Source organism: Pogona vitticeps, chromosome 1 (assembly GCF_051106095.1).
Source record: "Pogona vitticeps strain Pit_001003342236 chromosome 1, PviZW2.1, whole genome shotgun sequence".
In the NCBI taxonomy this organism is placed as follows: domain Eukaryota; kingdom Metazoa; phylum Chordata; class Lepidosauria; order Squamata; family Agamidae; genus Pogona; species Pogona vitticeps.
The window spans coordinates 127,378,170-127,405,190 of record NC_135783.1 but is presented as its reverse complement, the minus strand read 5'-3'; the positions used below and the strand labels follow the sequence as shown (position 1 = coordinate 127,405,190).

The window sequence follows — 27,021 nt, the reverse complement described above, 5'->3', positions numbered from 1 at the left end:
CAAATGGGGTTACAGTGCTCAAATGTACTGATGCAACAATAAACATTTTAAGAAAAAAATGTTTAAAAGATTAAAAGGAAAAACAGTGGTGCCCTTGCCACCCAAAATCCACATAGGCACAATTTAAAATGACAGAAGCAGTCACATCCATATGCACCCATATAAATCGATTTCACCCTTGTATCATGTGAATGATCAAATTTAAATCAATTTAAATGATTCTTCAATGTGCTTCGTATTGCGATTGGGACCACAACCTAAGCCAAACCAGAAGAGGAACATCAGCTGAAAATGTGTGCCTTCTAGTGATGTGTCCAGATGCAAAAGGCTACTTCGGTTTAACGCATTCCTGCCACGTTACCTGTAAAAGGAGAGTATGGCGGGTGTCTTCTCTGTGGTCAGGATTGTGACAGATAACTCACTTCTCAATCTTTTTCAATTGCTGCTTAGGGATAATTGTTTTGCTTTTGGCTCTCTTTAAAGACTGTACCTTGCTCTAAGTCAGGGGGCGGGGTTTGTGGTCCTCTGATCTTGGTTGGACTGCACTTGCCATCATTCTTCTCATTTGTTATGTTGGCTGGGACAAATAGGAATCGCAGTGCAACAACATCTGGACATCAAGTTGCCTCACCCCGGAAGTCTTCTTCTTCTTTGTTTTTCTTTTAAAATCTACTTGTCTTTAACAGGAGAGTTCTGAGAGTCGTTTGTCTCTAGCTAGGGGGAAAGGGAGTATGAAAGGGACATATGTAGAAATGTATATATAAACATATAACACAGATTTCATGGAATTCTAGGTAGATTGAAAGGGAATTCGAAGCTCAATCCCTGCTGATTGTTTGACATTTTGTTCTTTCTAATTGCATTTTGCCATCTGCTTTATGCTTGATATGTTTTGAAGCAAACAAACTGTATTGTTTTTACTGCTGAAGCTGGATGCTCTTTTTGGGCACCACCTGGACATAAAGATCTCCCTATGGCCCACATAGTTGCCGTTAGCTCTGACAGCCATCATCCTTACTGAAAAATAATCTGTTTGTCTGATTGGACAAAGCCTACTGTGTGTTGAACAGTGTGTGACTGATTCAGAACAACGATGTACTAGGGTGTGATCAGATGGAAAAAATAGCTTGCCACACGGAGTCTGGGACGAGCTGTTTTCTAAGGATCAAATGCTGCATGGGAGATCACGAAGCAGCCTGGCTCTGATCTGTAGCTAAGCCGAACCTTTTTGGCCCAATGGCAGAGCTACTCATTTTTGAAGTGATTCCTGTAGGCATGGAAAAGTGGGTTTAAGGTGAGCCGCTCCCAGTGAATTGACCCTTTCCAACATGATCAGATGCAATCTTTTCTTACCATCTGATCACTAAACTTAGTGATGTGATGAAGTCTTGCAAAAATTACTCATTTCCAATGAGAGGGACTGCTTTGACATGTCGAAATCGCTGGTCCCTATGAATTTCTTGCCTCCAGGATTAAAAAACCACATGGACATATTGTTTTTGATCACAATTTCTGCAATTTGCACAAAATAGCTGTGCAGAAAGCTACTATTTTTCCATCTGAGAAGCAAAACACACACAAACAGCAAGCAAAGAAGGACTGGCCAATGTAAAGATACAGCCAACCTATCCGATACATATAATGTTTGAAAGTTCAGGCCACAAGATAGGAGCTAGCATGGTGTTATGTAATTGTTCAATTTGCACAAAAACTGTTCTTTCTCGTGGTCTGGATAAAGGGAGAAACCATCTTATTCTTTCACAGGAGAGGATACGACTTTGAAAATTCCTTGTTATGTGCAAATGAGACAAGCAAACATTTGCCTTAATTTTTTGGTCTTATGCATGGAGGAGACAGACAAAGATTTACCGTATTTTTCGCACCATAAGACGCACTTTTCCCCCACAAAACAGGGGGGTGGAAAGTCTGTGCGTCTTATGGAGCGAAGAAAACAGATTATATTTTCCTGTTTTCTTCCCCTAAAATTGGTGCGTCTTATGGAAAGGTGCGTCTTATGGAGCGAAAAATACGGTACGTCTAAAACGAGTGTGTACAATCAGATTATTTGCTACAGTTTTCTCACCTCTGCACACGCACATGCACACAGACACAGACACAGACACACACACCTACCATGAGTTGTTTGCCAAAAGGCGTTGAAACATGAAAAATTCACAGAAACTGTCACAATCTCATTTGGCAGTCAAGAAACTTCTGGAAGTTTTTGTTCTTTCCTGTGAGAATGAAAGTCAGTAGAAATTTACATCCCTGGTGGCAGCTCTTTAAAAAGGCAGCCCTTTCACATAAAATCACCACTCCCAAAGCAGTTGCCTCAGGCAGGAAGCGCTGGGGCGATGTGGAGAGGATTGGTAGAGAGGGGACAGGCCTTTTGCTGTCTGCATCTGTTGGAGGCCAGGGACGTGTGTTTTCTAAGGAGCCTTTCCTTAACTCCCTAAAGTAGGCGGTTGCCTTTCAGTGGAGGAGGAGGATGCTGTGATAGAGAAGGCAGAACCTTGTCTTTCACCCCAGGCAACAAACTGTTTAGGGCCAACCCTCCTCTTCTGCTAAGCCTTAGCAGCAAAAGAAAGCAAGGAAAGCTTACAACAAACACACACTCGTACTGGTTTTGCTTGCACTCTTAGCACAGTCTGCCATACAGTGCTGTTTGTTGTACTGATTGTTTTCTCGTTTTGCTCCCTGTTTCTTCCAAGGTTGTTAAGCTTGGCTTTTTTTTTCTTTTTTCTTTTGCTGCTTATTCTAAGGTGCGATCAATTCCTTTGTCCTCTTTTCACTGGATCTTCTGTAATACTCTTATTAATCTCTTGGCATCCTTTAGAAGCTGCTATCATCTTGTTGTTGGCTTTTCTCTCTCTCTTTGTACATGTGTTTAGAAGTCCCCTCCCTTATACTTCTTTATTTTCCATCCATCTTATCCTGAAGGCTATTTAACTTGTTTCTCAATGCACCACTCTTCAATACATTTCAGATTTCCTTTGTTGCAGGATGCAGACTGTATTCCCTGCTGTACCTTTCTCTAAGAGTTTTTTTGACCTTTGAAGTTGCACTACAGAATAAGATTATCAGGTGTCTCCTGCTTTGGGATGCAGAGGTTTTATTCTATCCATATTGATGACATCTAAGTTGTCTGCTTCTTTCTTTGAATACTAATAGTCCTATTTAGTTCAACCCCTACAGTGCAGGGCGTGGGTTATCTTCTAAAGAAGGAGAATGTCCGAATGCTAGGAAAATGCTGCTTGAAATACTTTGGATTTTTTTCCTCCTTACCAATTCTGTGTGCAACTAGAAGCAGAAAAGACAATATTGCTGGCGAAAGTGTGTGTGCAGTGGTAAGATGAGAGGAATACCTAGTACGAGGCAGATTGTCTCAATAAAGGAATCCACTACAGTTAAATTGCAAGACATGAGCAGAAATTATTGCAAAAGACAATATTGCTAGGGGGGCATTAGGAAGAGAGAGCAACCTAACATGAGATGGGCAAGGTTGCTCTTTTCTGCCTGTAGGAGCTATTCTAAATACAGTATGAGGATATTTAGGGTCACTTGTTTCTCTGGAGATGGCAGGGAAACAGTTCTACTTAAAAAAAAAAATCATACCTTTTGAAAACCCTTTGCCCAAGCTCCTCAAATTTAGCACAAAGCAAGAGCAAATTCTCTGCTACGTATGTACCAAAACTGGTGTTGATCTGAAGTCCAGTTTCAACGTTATAATTTTTTTGCTTGGATTGCCCCCATTTTTAGAATCGCCTTGTAGGATCTTGGTTTACTCTGTTGCGCAATAATGTAGATACAGTCTCATGCAGCTATAATAACATCACTGGAAAAAGTGAATACTTAAAAGAGAAACAAATGATCTTTCTAGAAGAACCCAAAGAACACATAAGCAAGAATCTTTTTCACCAAAGACAGACTTGGCAACTTAACCTGGAGGGACTTGGTTGAATGTTCACCAGCTCAAGCATCTGGCTATCACTAAAGTCAACTATATGAAGGAAATAGCGCTGACAGTATTCTCCCTACTGACATTATATGCAGTGTCAGGAGGAGGTAAGGAGGCCCATCCCTAATAGGAACTCAAAAACACAACTCAGAAAAATGGTTCTGAGTTGTAAGTCAAGTTTGAATCTTCCCAAAAAATATCCAAGTTGAGTTCGAGTCAAGTAGAATGTCTGCAGTGTATACATTACTCAATGATGAACCAGCTATGGGCATCTGGAGGCTTTTAAAAGGTCCAGGTGGTATAAATATTTTGCAATCCCGTATCAAATATTGTGTGTCCTTCTTTAAATTGCCTTATTCCATCCATCTTTCAGGACTTCCACCTTCCCATGAAGTCTATTTTTGGCACCCCTTTCTCTCTCTCCTGGGCAAGTCTCTCCATTCCTCAACTGGCCCAAATGACGTCTTGGATTATCCTTGTCTTGTAACAGGTCTGCCATGCATTGTTTCCTTCCAAGCCATGCACAACCTGCATATATTCACAGACCCACCATACAGTATATGAGCAGGTGTCTACTCTACAGATTCTGAGAGAAATTCCTTCTCCCAGGTGCATGGCAAACTGTACTACTGGGAAGAAATTAAGGCTTTAAGGACACATTTGTGCTATTGATTGAAACTGTTTTAACAGTCATTCCCTCTCCTCAGGGAACCTCAGGAGCCGCTGTTGGGGCAGGACAGCAGTAGAAAATTTACTCAGAAAAGTGTCACTACTTGCTCTTTATTCCTGTCTTCTCTGATGTGTTTATGATAGTTCTGTTATGTGGTGGCACACACACACACCATTTATGTTTGCTTGTTTCAGACTGACAGAACTGCTGGATAGCTTAGTGGCTTACATCTCTGGCTGCAAAGCCAAAAGTTGGGAGTTTGATTGGCCATTGGGCCTCCTTGATAGGAGCTGGATCGAACGATCCATAGGGTCCCTTCCAGCTCTCCAGTTCTAACATGATGCAGATGATGATGATAGGCTGAAAATTTGTCCCTTTTTATTTTCTTTTTCAAACTTTTTGCAGAGGTTGTGGAATGCTTGGACCCATGTTTAACAATTTCTGTTTAAAAGGGGTGGTGGTGGGAGGAGAAATAGGAAGAATAAGGAAAAATGGATTGTGACAACCCCAGACCTACTGGAGTATACCACCCTGTAATTATGCTGCCACCAACCATTCCCTGTAAGGAGTCACACAGACCAGGAATGGATTTTACTAAATAAAAGAACAAGGTTTATTGAAATAACAAACAGGGTAAACAAAAGAATCAGGTAAATAGGATAATGTAACGTGGCATAACCCCAATCACACACATACAACAGCTTGGTTCCCACTGAACCCTTTAAGGTAACGCACAGACCCTGAACCTATCAGTTCTGGCTACCTAAATAGAAACCTGAACCTATCAGGTATGTACTAACTGACACACAGTTGTACCCAGTCTGACACTCAGACTCCAACTCCTTTCTCCACACAAGCTCCAAATATATATACAGTACAGCTCCTCCCCCCTGATGTCCCGCCTTCCACTTCCCATAGGATGGAACTTTCCCTCCAAACCCATGACAGACAGGTACCATCAGTGCTGTATGTGACACCTCCCCTCTTTATAAGTTGTTTTGCAGGGGAAAAGCTAAAGTGCTTTTCTCCAAAAAAACAACCAGGATCAAAACACATACCATTTATACATTATAATACAATACCATACTTACTTTAAACATTAATATTTACAATACATCAAGTTACCTTTATTAATACAAACCAAGCCTGTTCAATAAACAGGTACATTTTAACTTTTGGTCACCAAAATATACATAGTCCATGGTTTCTTCGCCGTCTTCACTCGTCGGGTCTTCTTGACAAGGCGTCAGCAACACAGTTCATTGACCCTCTGACCACCTTCACTTCAAAGTCAAAATCTTGCAGGTTTAAAGCCCACCTCATAAGTTTACTATTATGGGTTTTCATTGTCTTTAACCACTGCAGTGGTGAGTGGTCAGTGCACAGAACAAAATGTCTTCCCCAGATGTAAGGTTTGGCCTTCTGAATCGCGTATACTATGGCCAGGCACTCCTTTTCCACGGTTGCCAAATGTCTCTCACCTTTCTGGAGTTTCCTACTCAGGTAGGACACTGGATGCTGGTCACCATTTTCATCCTCCTGGCAAAGAACTGCTCCTACCCCGCTGTTAGACGCATCGGTGTAGATGATGAACTCCCGGTCGAAGTTGGGAGCACGCAGCACTGGATAATGGACGAGCGCCTCCTTCAACCTCTGGAACGCCTCCTCACAGTCGCTGGTCCACGGGATGCGGTCATCAGTCTTCTTCCGCGTCAGATCGGTCAGCGGAGTCGCTATCTCGCTAAACCTCGGGATGAACTTTCTGTAGTAGCCCACCAACCCAAGAAATGATTTGACTTTTTTCTTGGTGTTGGGTCTGGGCCAATCACGAACAGCTTCTATCTTGGCCTCTAGGGGTTTGATCACTCCTCCCCCTACTATGTGACCCAAGTATTTTATTTCTGGGCTACCCAGCTGACACTTGCTTGCCTTTACTGTTAGCCCTGCTGCACTTAACCTCTGCAGCACTATCTCCAGGTGTTTCAGGTGATCTTCCCAGGTATTGCTGAAGATCCCTATATCGTCAATGTAGGCCACAGTAAAGTCACTGAGCTGCAGTTTGTTCTTTTTGCAGGGCCTAAGCCAAAGCACTTCCTCCCCTGGGTTACAGTGCCTCTCCCTGGCTTTCTGGTCATACCAGGTTTTCTGTCTGACCTTCTGAGCTTGCAGGTTTTCTGCTGCTAGCTCTAGGTTTCTCTTCAGGTCATTCATTAAAGTGTCTATGTACGTCACACCATCTTGTGGGTCATCCTGGGTGATCTGCTCCCAATTTTGTTTGATTAAATCAAGTGGACCTTTTACTTTTCTCCCAAACAAAAGTTCAAACGGACTGAACCCGGTACTGGCTTGTGGCACTGATCGATAAGCAAACAAAAGGGATTGCAGCTTCTGGTCCCAATTGTTTGGATTCTCTGCCAAGTAAGCCCTAATCATGCGCATCAGAGTCCCATTGAACTTCTCAGTTAACCCATTACTTTCAGGGTGATAGGCAGTGGTTTCCTTGTGTTTAATTCCACAGATTTGCCATAGCCGTTTCATGAGCTTTGATGTAAACGATGTGCCCAAATCTGTGATTATTTCTGAGGCAAATCCCATCCTGGACATATACCCCACCAAGGCATCTGCCACTGTGTTAGTTTCGATATTAGTCAAGGGTATGGCTTCGGGGTACCTCGTGGCATGGTCCACAATGGTGAGAATGAACCGGTTCCCCCTCTTTGTGGCCTTGGGCAAAGGTCCCACAATATCCACTCCAATACATTTGAACGGGGTGTCAATCACAGGCAAAGGGCACAACTTCGCTTTGGTCCTGTCACGGTTATTCCCCTGCCTTTGACACACATCACATTGTTTACAGAACTCCTTGATCTGCTTCCCTATTTCAGGCCAGTAAAAATTTTGCGTGATTCTCTGCTGTGTTTTGTTCACCCCTAAGTGCGCAGCAAACATGTCAGAGTGCCCCCTTTGTAAGATCATGGGGCGATACTTTTCAGGTACCACTAGCTGACTTCTGATCCCATCTCCCCCTTTTGAGATATTCATCAGGGTCTCTCTATATAAAATTCCCTTTTCCTCGCAAAATCTCGCTGGGGTTTCAGGTGTTAGCTGGGTGTCTGTCACCTTTTCAAAACACTTTTGGAGAGTGGCGTCTGCCTTTTGCTCTTGGCCAAATTTGCTGTCCGTGGTTAAGGTTTCTGCCACGGCTTCGGGACTACCCTCATCTGCTTCAACCTCGGGCTCTTCAGTACCCGCCTGAACTGTCCCCGTGGTAGCTTGTGAGCGTGTAATCACTAGCACCCGTTTCACATGTTCAGCCAGGTCATTTCCCACGAGCACGGCTGCTGGCAGAGTCGATGAAATCGCTAGCCGCCAAACTCCCCTCCAGCCTTGAAAGCTCACAGGTACCTCAGCTACTGGCAGTGAGATCACCTGCCCCTCAATCCCTGCCACCTTCAGGCTCTCATTTGGGATTATATACTTCCTAGGAATAATGTCTGGATGGCACAGGGTCACCTGAGAACAAGTATCCCTTAGCCCCCTATACTGATGGTCAAGTATTCCTACGTCCACCCCTGCGGTCTCAAACAATTGCGAATCTGTCCTCACTAGTAAGCAGTGCTTGACCTCCACAAGAGGACCATTTTCCCCAGCCTGATCAGCAGATGTAACTGGTCCAGATTGAGTAGCCATGGTAACAGGCTCCCTCAGTGGCAAGGAGCTTTGCTCTGTCTGGACACAGAACACAGCTTTTGGCTTGGTTCCACTCAAATCATGAGGTAAATTTCCCTTTAGCTGCTTTAATTTCTCACACTCTGAGATTAGATGGCCCTTTCCTTGACAGAAATAACATTTTCTGCTGTACTTGGAGTCTTTCTCATCTGGTTTTGGTTTTCCCTCCAAAATCTGAGGTCTTGGTGTTTCATGTCTGAGGGCTTCCCTTCAACATGGGCCCCTCCCCCTTGCTGGTTTTTCCCTGGTCCCTGAGAGTACCTGCTGTAGGTTTCTTTGGGCTTACCCACAGTTTTCCCCTCAGCACCTAAGGGCTTCCTTATTTGGGAAATAAAATCTGCGATCTCTGCCGCTTCTGCCACCGATTTAGGTTTCCTCTCCCTCACATGGAACTTTAGTTCCCCATGCAGGGCTGAATAAAATTGTTCCAGCGCTATCAGGTCTTTGAGCTGCTGGAAGGTCTCTGTCCCCTCCTGAGACAGCCATTTCTCTAGCAACCTCACCAGTTGGGCCCCCACTTGGGTAAAAGTCTGCTCTGGTTTTTTTGTGAGTGACCTGAATCTTTGCCTCAGCTGTTCCGCATTTATCCCATGCCGGGCAAACACCAGTTTTTTAAACTCAGCGAAGTCTTTCAGCAGTTCCACTGGCATCTCTGCATAGACTTCTGCCAGGCTGCCACTGATTAAAGATCGCATAATGGTCATCTTCTCAGTTTCCCTTACTGAGAAGTCCACAAACGCTCTTTCCACGAGGGAAAAGAACACCTCAGGGCAATCTCCCTTGTGGTACACAGGGAATTTCTTCAGGTCAGTTTTGGACAATTGGCCCACCTCAGAATCTCTATTGTTATTATTGTTCTGATTCATCAGTTCCAATTTTCTTAACTCAAACGCCATTCTCTCTCTCTCCAATCTTTCTTCTTTTTCCATTCTCTCTCTCTGTAATTCCATTTCAAATTGCCTTTGCCTCCCCCTTTCTTTTTCCTCCATTTCCCTCACCCTCAGTTCATGCTGTTGGGCTAGGAGCATTTTTCTGAGTTCTGAGGTCAGTTCTCCTGTGCTCTCATCCTGCACTGAGCCAAATTCCTCCTCAGAACCTTGGTCTCCCTGTGGTTCTCTCACTTTCCCCATTTCTGCCATCTGGCTTCGAGTCAAGGACATAATCCCCCCCAGAACAGGCTGCCTTCAAAAGTCAAGCCTCAAAATAAAACGACGACTTTTTCCCTTTTGCCTCAGAAACAGCCTTCTATAGACTGCTGCTGTTCCTTCAGCACCAACTTGCAACTGTTGCCAGGCAGAATTCACCCCCTCTGCTAGGCCTCTCAGCAGACAGGCTAGATCACTGTTACTTCACACAGTTTTGCCTCAGCCCTTTCCCGCCAAAACAGGTTGCCTCAGAGCTCCCTAATCTAGTCCCCCCAATCCGAGTGTGCACGTTCTTCCACTAGCCTACCTCCCCGTGAGGTAAGCCTAGAAGATTACCTACGCGCCCTCAGATTGTCCCTGACTAGACCCCCCTTGCTCTGGGCACACTTGCCAAGGCTTTGCTGGACGACTGGACAACTGGACTAGTCGTATCCCACACGCTGGACACCAATCAATGTGACAACCCCAGACCTACTGGAGTATACCACCCTGTAATTATGCTGCCACCAACCATTCCCTGTAAGGAGTCACACAGACCAGGAATGGATTTTACTAAATAAAAGAACAAGGTTTATTGAAATAACAAACAGGGTAAACAAAAGAATCAGGTAAATAGGATAATGTAACGTGGCATAACCCCAATCACACACATACAACAGCTTGGTTCCCACTGAACCCTTTAAGGTAACGCACAGACCCTGAACCTATCAGTTCTGGCTACCTAAATAGAAACCTGAACCTATCAGGTATGTACTAACTGACACACAGTTGTACCCAGTCTGACACTCAGACTCCAACTCCTTTCTCCACACAAGCTCCAAATATATATACAGTACAGCTCCTCCCCCCTGATGTCCCGCCTTCCACTCCCCATAGGATGGAACTTTCCCTCCAAACCCATGACAGACAGGTACCATCAGTGCTGTATGTGACATGGATATTTTCTGTTTTCCTCCCTCCGAGGTCTCCCATCACCCCCACTGTTCTTACTAAGTGTTGGGAAAAGGAGCAAGAGATGGTTTCACCACCAGAGGCCTAGAGGATCTCTAGTGGCCAGCTTGCTACAGGCCAGAGCTCCAATGGCAACCACCATCTTCCTATCTCAGAGAAACTCCGAACCTCTCTGGGGCCAAAGACCCTCTAGGAATGAAGATGGAAAGCTTCTGGCCATTAAAGACTATCTAGCCTCTTTGCTCATACAGATAAATGGCTACTCCAAAAATGAAATCACAAGAGCCATCAAACCAAGAAACATCAAACTGAAGAAGAAAAACAGCCACCCACAAATAATTTCTGCCATACATCAAAGGGGTCACGGACCGCATTGAAAAAACACAACCTACAAACAGTATTCAAACCCACCACAAAAACACAACAAATGTTATGGTCAGCAAAGGACAGAAGGGACCCCCTCACCACTGCAGGAGTATACCGGATACCTTGCAGTTGTGGCCAGGTATATATTGGAACCACAAAACGAAGCATCCACACCAGAATCAAAGAACATGAGAGACACTGCAGACTGAAACAACCAGAAAAATCTTCAGTAGCTGAATATGCCCTAAAACAAGTTGGGCATGAAATTCTATTTCGAAATACTGAAATACTGGACAACACCAGCAATCATTACGTCAGACTGCACAGGGAAGCCATGGAAATCCACAAGCACCAGCAGAACAACAGAAAAGAGGAAAGTTTGAAACTCAACAAAACCTGGTTTACAGCTCTGAAAAATACAGCATGCAAAAGGTCAACAACCTCTACCCAGCCACAAGGACCAGGGATCACTACACACAAAAGACCAGCTAATGACACCCATAAATCACAGTGACAGATAATCTCTTCTTATCACAACAATACACCCACAACAAGACACACTAATCACCCATCTCCTGAACAGGACAAAAGCCTATCTCACAGCCATAAATACTCCACTCCCAAGCAAACTACACCAGAGCACAGAGTGCTGTCCTCTGAAGATGCCAGCTACAGAGACTGGCAAAACATTAGGAAGAACAACCTTCAGAACACGGCCAAAGAACCTGAAAAACCCACAACAACTATCTAGCCTCTGTTTAAATATTTTTTTAAAAAATGTGTGTGTTCTGTGCTATCAAGTCAGAACTGTCTTATAGCCACCCTAATGGGGCTTTTCAAGGTAAGTGAGCTATTTAACAACTGGTTTTACTAGTTCTACTCCCCTAGTGAGTTTTCACGGCTGAGTGGGGATTTGAACCCTGTTCTCCAGAGTTGTTTTTTTTTTTTTAATTATACACAGGGGAAAAATGTGGTGAGAGCTGCCCAGACAAGTGCCCTGCAGCTCTGTCTGTCCAAGTGGCACCTTTATGTCCCTCCTCCCATCTTGACTTGAAGCATGTGTCCTTAATGTTTATATCTGAGAAGGGCACAGACTTCCACAGTGCAGCAGAATATTTATATTAATAACTCCCTTGAGGTTGCTGTTACATTTATTTATTTATTTATTTATTTATTTATTTATTTATTTATTTATTTATTTATTTATTTATTTATTTATTTATTTATTTATTTATTTATTTATTTTATTTATATCCCGCCTATCTAATCAATTAAGACTACTCTAGGCGGCTAGTCTCTAGTGGTCCAGCAATATCTTCTTTCCTCCCAATTTTAAATGGAGCAGGAAAGGACTGGAAAGGGCCTTGAACTGCTTCTAGCCCACCTGGGTGACGAAGCAGGAAAGAATCTTGGTAAAACCTGGTGAGCCAGATAATATGATCACCCAGGAGTCAGGGGAAGAAGAAAGAAAGAAAAAATTGGCCTCTGTGAAGGCTGTAAAATGAGCTCTCCACTGCAGTAGTTGCTGCCATGCCTGCCCTGCTTTACCTACAGCACACTTGCTGACAGATAGGGAAGTCTTTCTGAGACTGTGATCTGTGGCTCACTGCCAGCACACTCAGAGCTTTCCCCCCAGCACTGCATCACTTATACAATATCTTAAATGACAAGAAGTCTCCTGAGTTGTGATGCTAGTCCTTTACTCCATGTCTTGCTCTACTTCAGACCTGGGCAAAGTGCAGCCCAAGGGCCACATATGGCCCACGAGCCACTCCCGTCCGGCCCGCGGACAGTTTTGAACATCGAAACCATTCATAGCTTTTTGTCTAAAGTTGATCAGTTGCTTATCTTTAACATACCACAAAAAAACTCTTTAGTATTCGTGAAGATTAACAAGTTTAAAATAAAAACAATCATAACATCACTGTTTCATTTTCTTTTTTAGTAAAGTTGGTTTGGCCCCTGAACACAGTTCAGATTTTTCATGTGCCCCCCCCCTAGAAATTAATTGCCAACCCCTGCTCTACGTTGTGCAATAGACTCAAGTTCACATATACACTTTCTGCCTCTTGGGTCTTCCTCTCAGTCCTGTGTTCGTTTATTTGCTTGTCCGTTTGTTTGTTCATTTGTTTGTTTGACTGACCCTCCTGGTGCAGAATGGTGTAGTCTAAATAGAGTTGGTGAGGTCAGGAGAAGGAACCATATGCCATTTGGTGTGATTCTCACATCCAAATAGCATATCAATCTCAAACGACCTTATTTCCAGTATCCAGAAGTGGCACGTTTGTGCAAAACTGGTATTTGGGAGAACGGAAAGTGTGGGTGAGTTCAAGTACAACTGGGAATAGCAGGCAGCAGAGGTGGAGAAAGTTATGTGTGGAGTTGCCAGGGGAGAAAAGGCAGCCAGTCGCTGGCCAGAAGCAGGTGGACACCCATCTGCCCCTTTGTGCTCTCATTTGGCTTCACCAAAACTCTTTTTCTAGGAGTATAATAATAATAAAATCATAGAACAGCTGAGCTGGAAGGGACCTTAATGAGTTTAGCTCCTGCTAGAGAGGCACAGTTGGGAATTGAACTCCCAACCTCTGGCTTCGCAGCTGGATGCCTACACCACCGAGTTATCCAGCAGGTCACATCTAACTATAGCACCCTTTCATGAAGCAAAGCAGTCTGAAAAACTGAGAGCAAAGCTTGAATTTCCCAGATTTCCAGCTACATATGCCTAAAATCTCAAACAGCAAAACATTAAGCCTAGGGCTTCAGTACAGAGCCAACCCATGAGAGAGAATCTAGTGAATATGATAATGATGGCCACCTCTGATGATTTTCAAAGCAAAATAGGTGAGTGGACTTCAAGAAAAATGACAGCTGGAATCCTGCTTCCAATGCATGCGTGAGCATACGCACACATGCATCTCTGTGTGTTTTTTTTTTAAAAATCAAAGTTTCAGAGAAAGATATACTGCTGCTGGGATAGAAAGAGGAATGTACAGAAAATGCAGAGAACGTTAACAATAGGTGTGCTCTTGGCTTTCTAATATTAAGAGGTGCCCTTGGCAAGGCTTCATTCAGCAGCCAATCATCTGTTGAACTGGCCTGAGCCAGAAAGAGTGAAATCGCCATTAGTAATTCACTCAAGACAGCCTGTTAAAAACAATAGAGCAAGAACAGAGATTCTTTTCATAGTATCTTCAGGGAATTTGTTTTTTATTTATGCTTCTGTCACTACCAGATTCACTCTTGCGCGCTTTCCAATTTTGACTCCTGCCTGAAGCTACTTTTAAAGGATGTCTGTGAAATTCAGAATTACCAAGATTTCTAGGTAAGCTGCTGTACAGACTCTACATGCGTTCATCTGAAAGCAAGACCATGTCCAGACAAACATTCGTCCTGCTGTTCAATGCACTACAGGGGAAAGATTGATCCACTTTTTTCCCCCAGTGGACACACAATGTAATCTCTGAAGCAGACCAATTTTCATCCCCTCCCCATCCCTACCTACAAAGGGGCTTATGCTTTTTTAGCGGACAGGTTGGTGCACTCTATTTTAGTCCATTCCCAGCACAAGCGATCACTGGGAATGGAGTAAAATTGAGGCTTGCAGCTGTCAAAGCTGCCAAGGCTCCTTTCAGTTTGAATTTTTTGTAATGTGAATTGGCTTAATAAAGAAATTGCTTCAGGATATCAACAAATTGATCACTCCTCTTGTTCCCCTGTGGAAGGGCATGAAAAGTGATTTTTTTTGTATCTGCTAGACCATTGCTGAAGTATTGAGTCACTTAGATTAAATTTTTCAAAATTTCTTTGCCTTTGTGTGAAGTACCGATTGAAACTATGGCTGTGGGCAGTTTCTTGATCAGCACTACACCCAAGGGAAAGAAAATATTTTTAAAAGTTTAATTTAATTCATTCAGTGTATCAGCTGAATTTATTATTATTTTTCTCCCACCTCCCACATTGATTCTGCTATAGATATGTTGCCAAATATTTTGTTGGAGCGTCTTTCCTTAATGTCCATTCCCCAACCCACAAGATCATCCCAGTTGAGGCTCCACTGGGTTGCCACCCCAAGAGTGGCAGAGCCTTCTTAGTGGCAGCTCCAAGTTTATGGAACCAGCTTACAGAAGAGCTCTGTGTAGCCCCCTGCTGACATTTAGGAAGCAGTTAGAGACATTGCTTTTCAGTGAGGCTTTCCACACTGACCCTAGCTGACCTCTTCTCCATATTTCCTCCGTCTGCTCTGGGTTTATATGATTAGTCTGTACCATCTATTTTTACAATTATTGTTGTTGTTTTTAATGCTTTTATCTCTATTATATGTGTTGTAACTTCCCAGAGCAGTGCCTTAGCACTAATGGGTGCAGGATTAAAATGGAATGAATGAATGAATGAATGAATGAATGAATGAATGAATGAATGAATGAATGAATGAATGAATGAAGACACAAAGCTAGAGAGCTAATGTGTCAGGGTGTCTGTGTATGTACGTGTGTGTGTGTTTTTTTCTTGGAAGGTTTGTCTGTTGCATGCCAGAAAAAGGCAGAAAAGCATGAACAGAGAGGTATTTGTGGATCTGCAGCAGAATGTTAAGAATATCTTTTATTTTTACATGGACATCGGAGCCAGGAGGTGAGGCTGAGGAGCCTGACGCTGAGGGAGGCCCAGAAAGAAAGAACTAGAAACCGGGCTTTCTCGGTGGTGGCTCCTCGCCTCTGGAATAACCTACATCTGGAGATTCGTGCTGCACCCTCGCTGGGTACTTTTAAGAACCAACTAAAAACATGGATGTATAGGCAGGCCTTCCCTTCCAGTTAATTCCTGTCCTCTTTCCTTTTTTCTCTCTTTATTTGATTTATTTTTATTTTTCCCATCTTATAGAATCATTTAATTAATTAATTGTTATAATTTTTTTAGAACTTGTTATTCTTATGTTGTAAGCCGCTTAGAGTGGTCGAAATGACTAGATAGGCGGGGTATAAATAAATAAATAAATAAATAAATAAATAAATAAATAGAAATCCTGTTAGATTGTACTGTGTACTGGTTCTGCAAGCAGTTACACAAAGAACTATACAATAGACTGGAGAAATGGATCTGCTCTGACTACACAACTTGGTCCTTCCTGATTAAGATTTATTATTTATTTATTAGATTTATATACCGCCCATCTGGATCGTGTCAAAATAAATAAACAAGTAAATAAATGAATATTATTTTAAGGGGTGTAGTTGGGTGCTACTGGTCAAAAAGGTCCATTTTTTCATCTAGTTGGGAGTGTATTCTTTCCCCAGCCATGGTAAGGTTCCTCCCACTCTGTTTCTGAATGAAGGTAAACTGGCAAGGGGAGAGGATGTTGGAGCCATTGTGATCCATTTGATAAATCAACCCACATATCACGATGATCGTCGTCATCATCATTAATTTCTTTAATGTATATCTTACCTTTCATGCAAAATGCTGATGGCTACGTACATGGCTGTCTTCCTCCCATTCTTGTGAGGCAGGTCAGTCGGAAAGAGAGTAACTATGCCAAGATTGCCCAGTGAGTTTCACACATCAGAGAAAACTGAACCTCTCTTGTTCCACTTCCCTTCCCTTCCCTTCCCTTCCCTTCCCTTCCCTTCCCTTCCCTTCCCTTCCCTTCCCTTCCCTCCCTCCCTCCCTCCCTTCCTTCCTTCCTTCCTTCCTTCCTTCCTTCCTTCCTTCCTTCCTTCCTTCCTTCCTTCCTTCCTTCCTTCCTTCCTTCCTTCCTTCCTTCCTTCCTCACACCTTTCTCTTGTGTCTCCAAGGAGGAGACTTCATGCTTTTGTTCCCCATAGGTGAAAGGTATTATAGTCTGAGGAATGCATCTTGTAGATCGTTGAGTTTGGAGTCTCTATCTTGTGAGTCAGAGTAGGTGCAATTGCATCTTAGGGCTTGGCTGTACCCAATGGATTTTGTTGTGTGTTCAGGATGGAAGCTGAAAGAGTGCAAATAGGTGTATCGATTGGTGGGTTTCTGTTACAGCGTGGTGCTAAGATGTCAAAGTTGTAGTTTTACAGTGGTGTCTAGAAAATGCACCTGTTGTATAGATTGTTCCAGGATGATGTTGATGTTCGGGTGAAAGTTATTGAAATCTGGTGGAATTTTTCTAGGCAGCCATGCCTCCTGACATCTCCAATTTAGCAAGCTAGAACTAGGACGTCTATCACCTTTCCCATCCCAAATGTATTTCACCAATAACATAAAAGCTTTCTTGATTCCTTAGAAAGAAGTGTGGACGTGATTCTTTACAAAGAGAGAAAGTGTGTTTGGGTAATCACTCTGAGCTTCAGAATTTGAATCCACGAGTTAACATTATTTCAGTACTGCTCTCTCTCTCTCTCTCTCTCTCTCTCTCTCTCTCTCTCTGTGTGTGTGTGTGTGTGTGTGTGTGTATGTGTGTACAATCCAACATGGCCCCGAATGCCAATCATGTATAACAACAGATACTCTCAGATGTGGATGGAGACTTAAAAATATTTCAGCCATTTTGTTCAGGGGGGCTCAGATGAGCTCTGCAGTATGAATATGGATGTTGCTGGAAAAGCACACAATACCTTTCTTTTTTAAATTCCAGTATGTGGCAGGTTGCTTACACTCCACAAACAAAATATGGCAGCATTCCTATGTGCCTGCATATTCTGGCCCTTTTAAAGGCAAGAACGATGCTATTTCATTTTTCATATTACAGACCTAAAAGGCCAGTATAACAGACTAAATTCACATTGAAATATATTTGCACTAGAAGCATCTTTCCCCTTTACTACCCACATTACTCTCCTAAAAGAAAATGAGCAACATGAGAAGAAATGGGCACCAATTTGAGGAGTTAGCACTCCCGGCTTCAGCCTGGAGCAAATTTTTACGACTGATTTATAAGTCCCTGAACTCTGACTTAAGTGAGAGAGAGAGAGAGAGAAAAGAATTGCAGTCTACAATAATCTCTCTCTTTCTCTCCCCCCCTCCTCTGACTGAATTACTTTGTATCTGATTTAGGCACTTACTTTTTCCAGCTTGGGATTTGGCGTGCAAGTTCTGCACTGTCTTGAAACCTTCTTTTCTCCAATGCATATTTCATGACTTCCCTATTCTCTAAACTCCTAGCTCTCTTTTGTGCACACATTTCTGAAACCCAAACTCGGAGCCTCTGTGGGATACTTATCAAACTGGAGTCCGTTGTCTTTCGCAAAGAGATGTCCCTGACTTTAATGAATGATCTGAGAATGAAAGAGGGAAGGCAAACTTTCAATAAATTCAGGAAAGCGATGGCACCGAAACGCGGGTTACGGAAATGAAAAAAGCTTTGTGCAGAGGGTTCCTGCTGGAGGAGGTCGCTAGAGTGGCTTCCTTTTTCTTCACTACTCCCGCAGCGTTTGCCTTGGGCATGGGGAGACTGAAAACATTCAAAGAATCTAACAGAATGGGTGAAACTGTCCTACCTCCAGCTGCTTCTTCACTGCTAAACAAGACAAGGCAGCAAAGACTGGAATGGTTACTTTTGGGGACTACAGTACTCAGAATCCACTAGGTGTTGTAGTTCAAAGCCTTGTCTCTCCAGGCTCTTTTGCAGAGCAGTGAAGCTTGGTGGAGGTGGAACACAAGCAGCATCTTAAGCTAGACAGGTTCACCCTGCATACATGGACACCCATGCATTTCTTTAGGCATTACAAAGAAACCACTGACCAATAAAACCAGACATAGCAGAGAAAAATCTTCCAATAGCAGAAACAACATATTCCTCAATGGTGTTGGTGGCTAGAGGTGGAGAGCATTTTGACTGTGATCTTGGCAGGTCAAAAGGTTGACTGAAAAGAACTGAGATTAATTTCAAGAAACAGCTCTGCACAGATACAGGACCAGTGGCAACTTACTTTTGATAGCAATACACCTGAAAAACAACATGGGGTTTGAGTAGACTATTGTCTGAGTATTTGTCAGTAGCGTGACCTGCTGCCGGAAGACGTGTATGAAATCCTCAGATGCATTTGTAGACATTGTGAGTTATGGATAGTGCTTTGTGTCTGCCAGAGTGGCAGAAGAGATTCTCCTTGTCTCTGTGCTGTGGAGAATCAGGTAAACCTTTTGAATATATAGAGGGGGACTGTAGTGGGATGGAGAGGTTGAAGAAGGCAGGAGGTACGTCCGAGAGAGAAGGCTGCTTGTGTCATGTTGGATGGAATACATCCCATTCAGTTCATAAGAGCAATGATAATGGTACCTTCTACAGTATTCTGTTTTAGCTGGACCCCTCAGCTAAAGTACTGCCATTTCAAATGGACATTGACTAGAGACAGGAAGATATTCCACTAATATCTCATTTAGGGTCAAGGCAGTCTGGCTAGAAATCGTAAAATGGTCTGTCAAGTATTCAAAGGACCCCCAAAAAACTTACTTCTAGTCTGTAAGTGAGTCTCCAAGCACATTTTCATTCATGCTTTGAGTAAGTTCTGGAAAATTTGTCTAGTGTTTTTTCACATGTAAAGCTAAATGCACAGCGAGCATGAAAGTGTAGGCTATTTGCTCACAAAGATACAAGGAAGCCATCCAGGTGGTTCTATTTTTTTTAATAGTCCGTGCAATGAGGCAAGAGTTACCATAGTTTCAAATTTTGCACATTTACAGAGATGTGCAAAGGTCATTCTGGCAAATGATCAGATTGTCTCTGTGGAAGATAAAATAAAATGTCAGTGTGTTGCACTGAGAGAGAGGGGAATGCACTTCCTTGTGGAGGATGAAAAGGCAAACAATGTGACCATTTCTATTTCTTGTATTGACAAATCGGAACATGTGCAGAGCAGCATGACCATAACAAGCCCCATGGTCACCAAGCTTCATGACGAGAGGCCGAAGGCTTTGGATATATAGAGCTGGATGTTATGAAGAAGCAATAGGATAGCCTTCAATAGTTTAAAAGCTGTCACAAGGAAGACAGAACAAATGGGTTCTAAGTTGCTTGAGGGGACACCTAACAGCCACCTAGAGTGGTCAAAATGACTAGATAGGCGGGGTATAAATAAATAAATAAATAAATAAATAAATAAATAAATAAATAAATAAATAAATAAATAAATAAATAAATAAATAAATAAATAATGGTAAGAAAAGCAAATATTTGGAGATTATTTGGAGAAAATCTTGATAATATGATCCACTAAGAAAACAGCTTTAAAAAGTGGTAGACTCTCTCATGCTTGACACCCGTTCTGGCCTGGCATGGAGATGACTGCTGAGATTCCATCCAACGGCATCCAACTGCTGGATAGCTCAGTAGCTTAGGCATCTGGCAGCAGAGCCAGAGGTTGGGAGTTCAATTCCCCGCTGGGCCTCTTTGAGAGAAGCTGGGCTTGAGGATCCATAGGGTCCCTTCCAGCTCTGCAGTTCTAAAATGATCATTTCTAACTGGGGAGATTTGAGGCTGCAGCTTGTGAATTTCATTAAAACCCTTGCCCATTTTTCTTCCACAATGCAAGACCTTCTTAGAATTCATTGGAAATATTGTTCTTGAGTTGCAAGTGAACAATTTTTATTTGTCTTGTTTAGAAATGTTTTTTAATTATTATTATTATTATTATTATTATTATTATTATTATTATTATGTAGAACAGCAGTTGAATTCAGACTGACTGGAAACACAGTGTGTAGCGTGGGATGTCGATGAAAACATTCTCTATAGCTCCTCCTCCCCACCCCCAGATTTCAGTGGAGCCAATGTAGCTTCAAATGAGTAAGTGGACTTGAAAAACTGCCTTACATCAGAGTCAAAAGAACTCTAGTTCTCTGTGTTTTCTACCAAGACATTTGATGACCCCCGTGTAGGGAGAACGGAAAGTTAGAAGCACAAACTCAGAGAACTTTACTGTGGTGGATGATGGCACTCCCGCCTCTAGACCCTGTGCAGCACAGCAGTTCTGATATCATTTCTATCTTTTCACCTCCAAAACTCTAAACAAACAAACCAGAGAGAGAGAGAGAGAGAGAGAGAGAGAGAGAGAGAGAGAGATCTCCTCCACTTCTAACAGTTCCCTGTTCTTTCTCTCTCCTGCAGCAGATGGTTTCTAATAAACGGTACATGCCAGCTGCTCTTGTCCATCTCCTGCCCCTTTCTTGTTTCATCGAAGTAGCACATGTTTGGAAGCAAGATCAACATATTGATAGTTCCATCACAATTTCATTTTTCCATAGCCTGTAGAAGATGCATAATAATTCAGGAGGTTGGAGTTATTTTCTCTGCAAACCCCTGTGATCATCTCTATTGGTCTGCTAGGAATTCACATGTTTGTACTTCTTTAACATAGCAGGGAGGAATATAAAGAGAGAGTGGATGGGGAGATAGACAGATCAAGCACTCATGGCAGTATATAAGTGGAAACAAGACATAAATAAAGATCACCCTGGATAAGCCAGTCTGGAGGGTGCATAAGTGTTCTGCAAAGGCCTACAACATTTCTCAGGGTGGGGTGGGAAAATAATATACTGTATACCTCTACATCTCACAGACTCTTGCTCTCTGTGCTTCTTTCTCCCATCAACCCTTCTTGACAGCATGGTGACCTCTTATGACGATCTATTCACAAGGATAAATGCTAAGATTGACAGGCAGCCTCAAAATCCTTGGTACCTTTGCTGAAGAGGCAGCACCACATCAACATATCCTTGGCAAAGTTGTACGTGGCATCCTTATTTTTTTCCCTTTCATTCTATTTTGTTTTTCTCATTCAAGTGGAAGCATACTATTACATGTATTTTTCTACACTTTCTTTTGATATACATTTCCCCTTCAAAAAGCATTTATATTGTAGGACAACTTTTGCCGTGGTTTCATTATATTTCTGCATTCAAAATTGTTACTAGCAATCAATGTATAAGTTTATAAACAATTCAGACTGTGACCATTTGCCATGATCTTCTGTTTCAGTCATCAGTCAAGTCAAGCGAGGAACTGATGAGGGCTGAGGATGCCAAGTTCCTAACTTTCGAAGGTTCCTTTAAAAGTCATTCCCCCTCCCCCCATTTTAAATGTGTGCTGGGTGGTCCATAGGATGCCTTGTCTGGTTCTGCAAATATAAGGAAACTATACAATGACCTTTTAGCTGAGGTGGAAATTCGTTGGAAGTAAGAGTCTGACCATGAATGCATTGAGGACTATATGTCTCCAGGGACCAAGAGCAATACAGAAAGAAAGCTAGGTTCAGTTGAGGTGTTCTATTTTGAAGAATTGTAAGACAGCCTTTTATGCTGCTAGAGGCAGCATGGCCGGGGGGGGGGAGGCGGCGGGACCCTCTGGTTTGTTTACTGCTTCTGTTAAGATGGCTGTTTGCAGTTAGAGATTCCAAATGTGTTTCAGAGTAAAATAGCATTTAAATTATTTCTCCAGATGGCTGGGTCAGTTCCGGGTGGAAGCCAGATGACACCAGTCAATCTATTTTGTGTATAATAGAAATATTTAAATTAATAATTAAAAGAATAAGTTGTGAGCATGACTTTGGCCACCACTCCCTCACACTCTGAGAGAGCCACCATATTTCCTGGAGACATAATGTGTGAAATGAAAAAGAAGAATTAGGCAAAAGGGTTTGCTCCATGTTCTTCATCCAGTGAGAAGCTCTCCAGATTTTGATTCCCCAGAAGGCTGTATAGCAGAAAATTTCTGGATTCTATCTACTTCAAAACTGGGAAATTCGGTCTTGTTTCAAAGACACGTTGCCACACCAACCCCAACATCTACTACGTGTGCTACCCACCACCACAGGAGCCTTGTAAACCTACAGGTGACGGAACATGACTTGCCCTCAAATGGCAGAGGTAAAATATTGCTCGATATATTCTTGTAAATTACAGGGCAGGAGAATGAGAGAGGCTGCCATAAAAACAAGAGGAATCTCGTGCTCCAGTTGTGTGACAGTGGCTGAAGGTCAGGCACAGACGTTTGATGAAAAAGAGCCTGACAGGTGAGATTTCTTTTAGTATTAATGACTGAAAGGAGAAGTGGGAAAGATAGCTCACAGCAGATACCTCGCTGGTTAATCATGGAAGTCAGTCAGAAGATGACTGGGAGGCAGGGGTGCATTCTTCAGCCATCACGACTGCATATGCATGCAAACTCCCTGTTTGAGAAGATATATGCTGTTGCCACTGAGTGACAGTAGAATAGATGACTGTTGAACTGCATGTATGAAAGGAAGTGAACACACAAGCTTGAAGAATTCAAATCAGAGACTTGTCTTTCTTTATTACTGCGAATAAAAATGTTACATCTCTTCTCTTGGTTTGGAATTTGATCCTGATTCCCAAGTGTTATTAGAACAGAGCAGAAATTGTCCTGATCATAAGCTATAACAGGGCTTCCCAGCCTTGGGTCTCCATATGTTCTTGGACTACAACTCTCGGACAGCATGGCCAGAGCAGCTAGTCGTGAAGGCTTATGGGAATTTTAGTACGAGCATATCTGGGGACCAAAGTTGGGAACCACTGAGCTATCATAACCTTAGTTTGTAATTGTGGCGTTCCGGACACCTGCTGTTGTAAGAGTAAGGATCTACCAATGTGATTGGCCAGTTCCATTGTGTTAAGAAAGTCTTGATGGCACTCGATGCATTTGACGTTCATAACTCTGTGAAGCTTGGGACTTGATAGACTCTTTTCTACCAAACCAGATTGTGTGACCTGAGGCCCTCCCCTTCTGTGGCTCAGTGGGGGTGTTGAGGCAACCACTTCACTTGGGCCCTCTTGCCTTAGGAGTGTAAGTTTCCCAAGATAACCTTCCTGCCATCCATGCAAATCCATTTTGGGAATGTAGTACAGAATCATACTCAGAGGGTGATGATTGATGTATCTTTCTCTAACTCGGAGGAGGTGGGGTAACCCAAGGCTCAGTCCTGGGCCCGGTGCTCTTCAATATTTTTATTAATGACTTGGATGAGGGAATGCAGGGAAATGCTTGTCAAATCTGCAGATGATACAAAATTTGGCGGAACAGCTAATGCCCTAGAAGACAGAAACAAAATTCAAATTGACCTGGATAGGATAAAGCACTGGGCTGAGAGCAAGAGAATGAAATTCAACAGGGAAAAGTGCAAAGTAATGCACCTCGGAAAAAGAAACCAATTGCACAGTTACAAGATGGGGGAATACCTGGTTCAGCAAAACTATGAGTGAGGAGGATCTTGGAATTGTCATAGATCACAAGCTAAATATGAGCCAACAGCGTGATATGGCTAGAAAAAAGGGAAATGCTATTTTAGGCTGCATTAATAGAAGTATAGTTTCCAAATCCCGCGAGGTGCTAGTCCCCCTCTATTCAGCACTGGTTAGGTCTCATCCAGTTCTGGACACACTTCAAGAAGGATGCTAACAAATTGGAACAAATTCAGAGAAGGGCGACAAGGAGGATCAGGGGGCTGGAAACCACACCCTATGAGGAAAGGCTGAAAGAAATGAGCATGTTTATCCTTGAGAAAAGAAGGCTGAGGGGTGATATGATAGCACTTTTCAAACATTTGAAAGGCTGTCCTCTGAAGATGCCGGACACAGAGACTGGCGAAACGTTAGGAAGAACAACCTTCAGAACACAGCCAAAGAGCCCGAAAAACCCACAACAACCATTTGAAAGGCTGTCATACAAAGGAGGGGCAAGATCTGTTCTTGATCTTCCCAGAGTGCAGGGCACGGAACAATGGGTGCGAGTTAAAGGAAGCCAGATTTTGGTTGAATATCAGGAAAAACTTCCTAACTGTTAGAGCAGCATGATAGTGGAACCAGTTACCTCAGGAGTGCTCCAACACTGGAGGTACTGAAGAAAAACTGAGATAATCACCTGGCAGATATGCTTTTGATTGTATTCCTGCATTGAGCAGGGGGTTGAATTTGATGGCCTTGTAGACCCCTTCCAACTTCACTTTTCTATGGTTCTATGATTCTATGAATGGATATGTCTGGGTGTCTAGAGGGGGGCAGCGTGACCTCACACCTGTTCAAGTTAATTTTGTTTTCATTTCCCCTAACATTCCAGTTTTTTAAATGTTAAGTCTTTTATCCCCTCTGGATTTTTTATAGTTGTTTAAGTAATGGGGCTTTGCCACCCCAACCCCAGAATAAAGACACGAGACATTAGCTTTGGGTTAATGCGGGCCACACTTTTATTTAATAAATTCAGAAAAAACTTGCCTTGCGGCCAAATAAGATATATATATGGGGGCCTGCTGTAGTGCGGAAGACCGTAAATTTGGGGTATTTATACCCCATTGAACAACAAAGGGCGAGTCCCCGGCCGCCAAGCTCCTTCGGTCAACCAACCGTCGGATCCTGTCTAGCCGCTAATAAACACCCCCAGACCTCAAGACATCTTTAACTGATGTCTGTTGGTCTGTGAGTGGCCCAGCGCATCCTCCCCCCACAGGCAGTGTGATCGCACGATCCGCAATGCCGGAAGGTCAGATGCGCTGTTAGCTTACTTGATTTACCCCTTGGGACACACCGAAATACCGGTTATTTCCGCACTACCCGCCACAGCATGCGCGCTAGCTCAGCTATGCCGCATGCCCGCCACCGAGCCCCAGGAGCTCGCGAAGCAGGCCCCCTTTAACATCCTCCAGAAATATTTCCATACCTGCATCCGACAGGTGAACACCGTCACTGCGGAATAATTCCAACTGTGACACATGGATCCGATGATGATATATCACCGATCCGAGGCCGCCGCCGCAGACGCCTCTACGAACCTCCTTATTCACGCCCCGCCGGGCCTTATTTATCGCATCAGTCCTCCCTGAGCCTCGCCAGGCCAACCGAGGAGTGATATTGGACCACAAGATCCGCAGTGTGGGATACTTGCGTTTCAGCCATTTGAATTCCCGTAGGATGTCCAGTATCACCGCCTTACCAGCAAATCTGGGTAGATCGTTGCCTCCCAGATGTACAACCAAAACATCCGGAGGCGATGGACCGAAAGCCGTTGTCCTGCTGAACTGTATCCACTGCATTCCACGGATTCCTTTCCATGTAACATGCGCTAAAGCGCCCAAACCCAAATCCCTCCCCCACGAGGAGGTGGCAGCGTAACGTTCTGCCCAATAAACGTAACTATGACCGACGATCCAAACTTCCTTCCGTCGTCCGTGAACAGTCAAACCTGTAAAAACACAAACACCCTACCTACTCGTTAGACAAGTTTCTAATGTAGTTTTTATAACTAGCTGACGACCATCGGCCAATGTGCTTAATTTCATCAGGGCTGTAGCCCAGAGCCGCCGCGGTGGATGCCGCCCCAATCCGAAAGGAATGTGTGCCAAAACGGAGGCCTTGTACTCCCACCTTCTGCAAAGCCAAATCCGTCAGTCTCCAAAACTGGTACTTCGTCAAAGGTGATTTATTATCATGCAGAAGGAAGTACCCGTCCTCCTGCCCCCGCCGTGCCATGTACTCCCTTGCTGCACGCACGGGACATATTTCCTCTATGCTACATAGCCCCAAAACTAAACGCCTTCCCTTTCCAGCTTGGTCAGCTTTCGAGCGCCTGATAAACAATTCTACGCTATGTTCCCCTAACAGCACATCCCTTTGTTGGAGGGCCTTACGTGACCTGTCCTCCTTACCTGCTGCCACCAACTCGCTGACCCTAAGCGCCCCAAAAAATGCAATCAGCGATGCAACATGAAACAAGGCCCTCTCATGTTCACTCCTGCATAAGACTGCCCATTGCCCGCACAACCGTTGCAGCAGTGCTGGAGAAATGGGCGACCTGGAATCCTGCACCTTCCCTCTCTGCCTTGTCCACCCCTCCAACATTTTTCTAATCCTATAATCCCTCGAGTAATCCTTGTACCCATGAACCTTGGAATAAAACGCCAACGCGGACAATTTTCCTTGTATGGTCCCTGGCGTTAACCCCTTCCTATGCAAATGAACCATAAACTGCTGCAAGTGCTCCACTGGCAATGGCCAGACCTGCTCTAACTTTACCATCCGTCTAAATTCTCCAAAATCTTTACTCACAGCCGAGTATCCTTTCCGCGTCCTTTCCGCCAAAGCCAAACCTATCGCTTCGGATGCGTCATGACGCCAATTTGCCAGACCTCCTGTGGCAGCACCTCTGGAAACTCCCTGGCCTCCGGCGCCAATTGCCGGAAACGTTCCATCTGCCGACGTGATAAAGCATCGGCAATGCTATTATCCAAACCCGGGAT

The 27,021-nt window shown here is 43.5% G+C and overlaps 1 long non-coding RNA gene across 1 annotated transcript; it reads right to left on the bottom strand.

The window, feature by feature from the left end:
- Positions 1 to 650: 650 nt before the first annotated feature.
- Positions 651 to 2,426, bottom strand: LOC140707666 (uncharacterized). Its single transcript, XR_012087861.2, has 2 exons — positions 2,134 to 2,426; positions 651 to 714 (listed from the first exon to the last, which is right to left on the bottom strand). It is a non-coding gene; the product is annotated as an uncharacterized LOC140707666 (long non-coding RNA).
- Between the last annotated feature and the right edge of the window lie 24,595 nt (positions 2,427 to 27,021).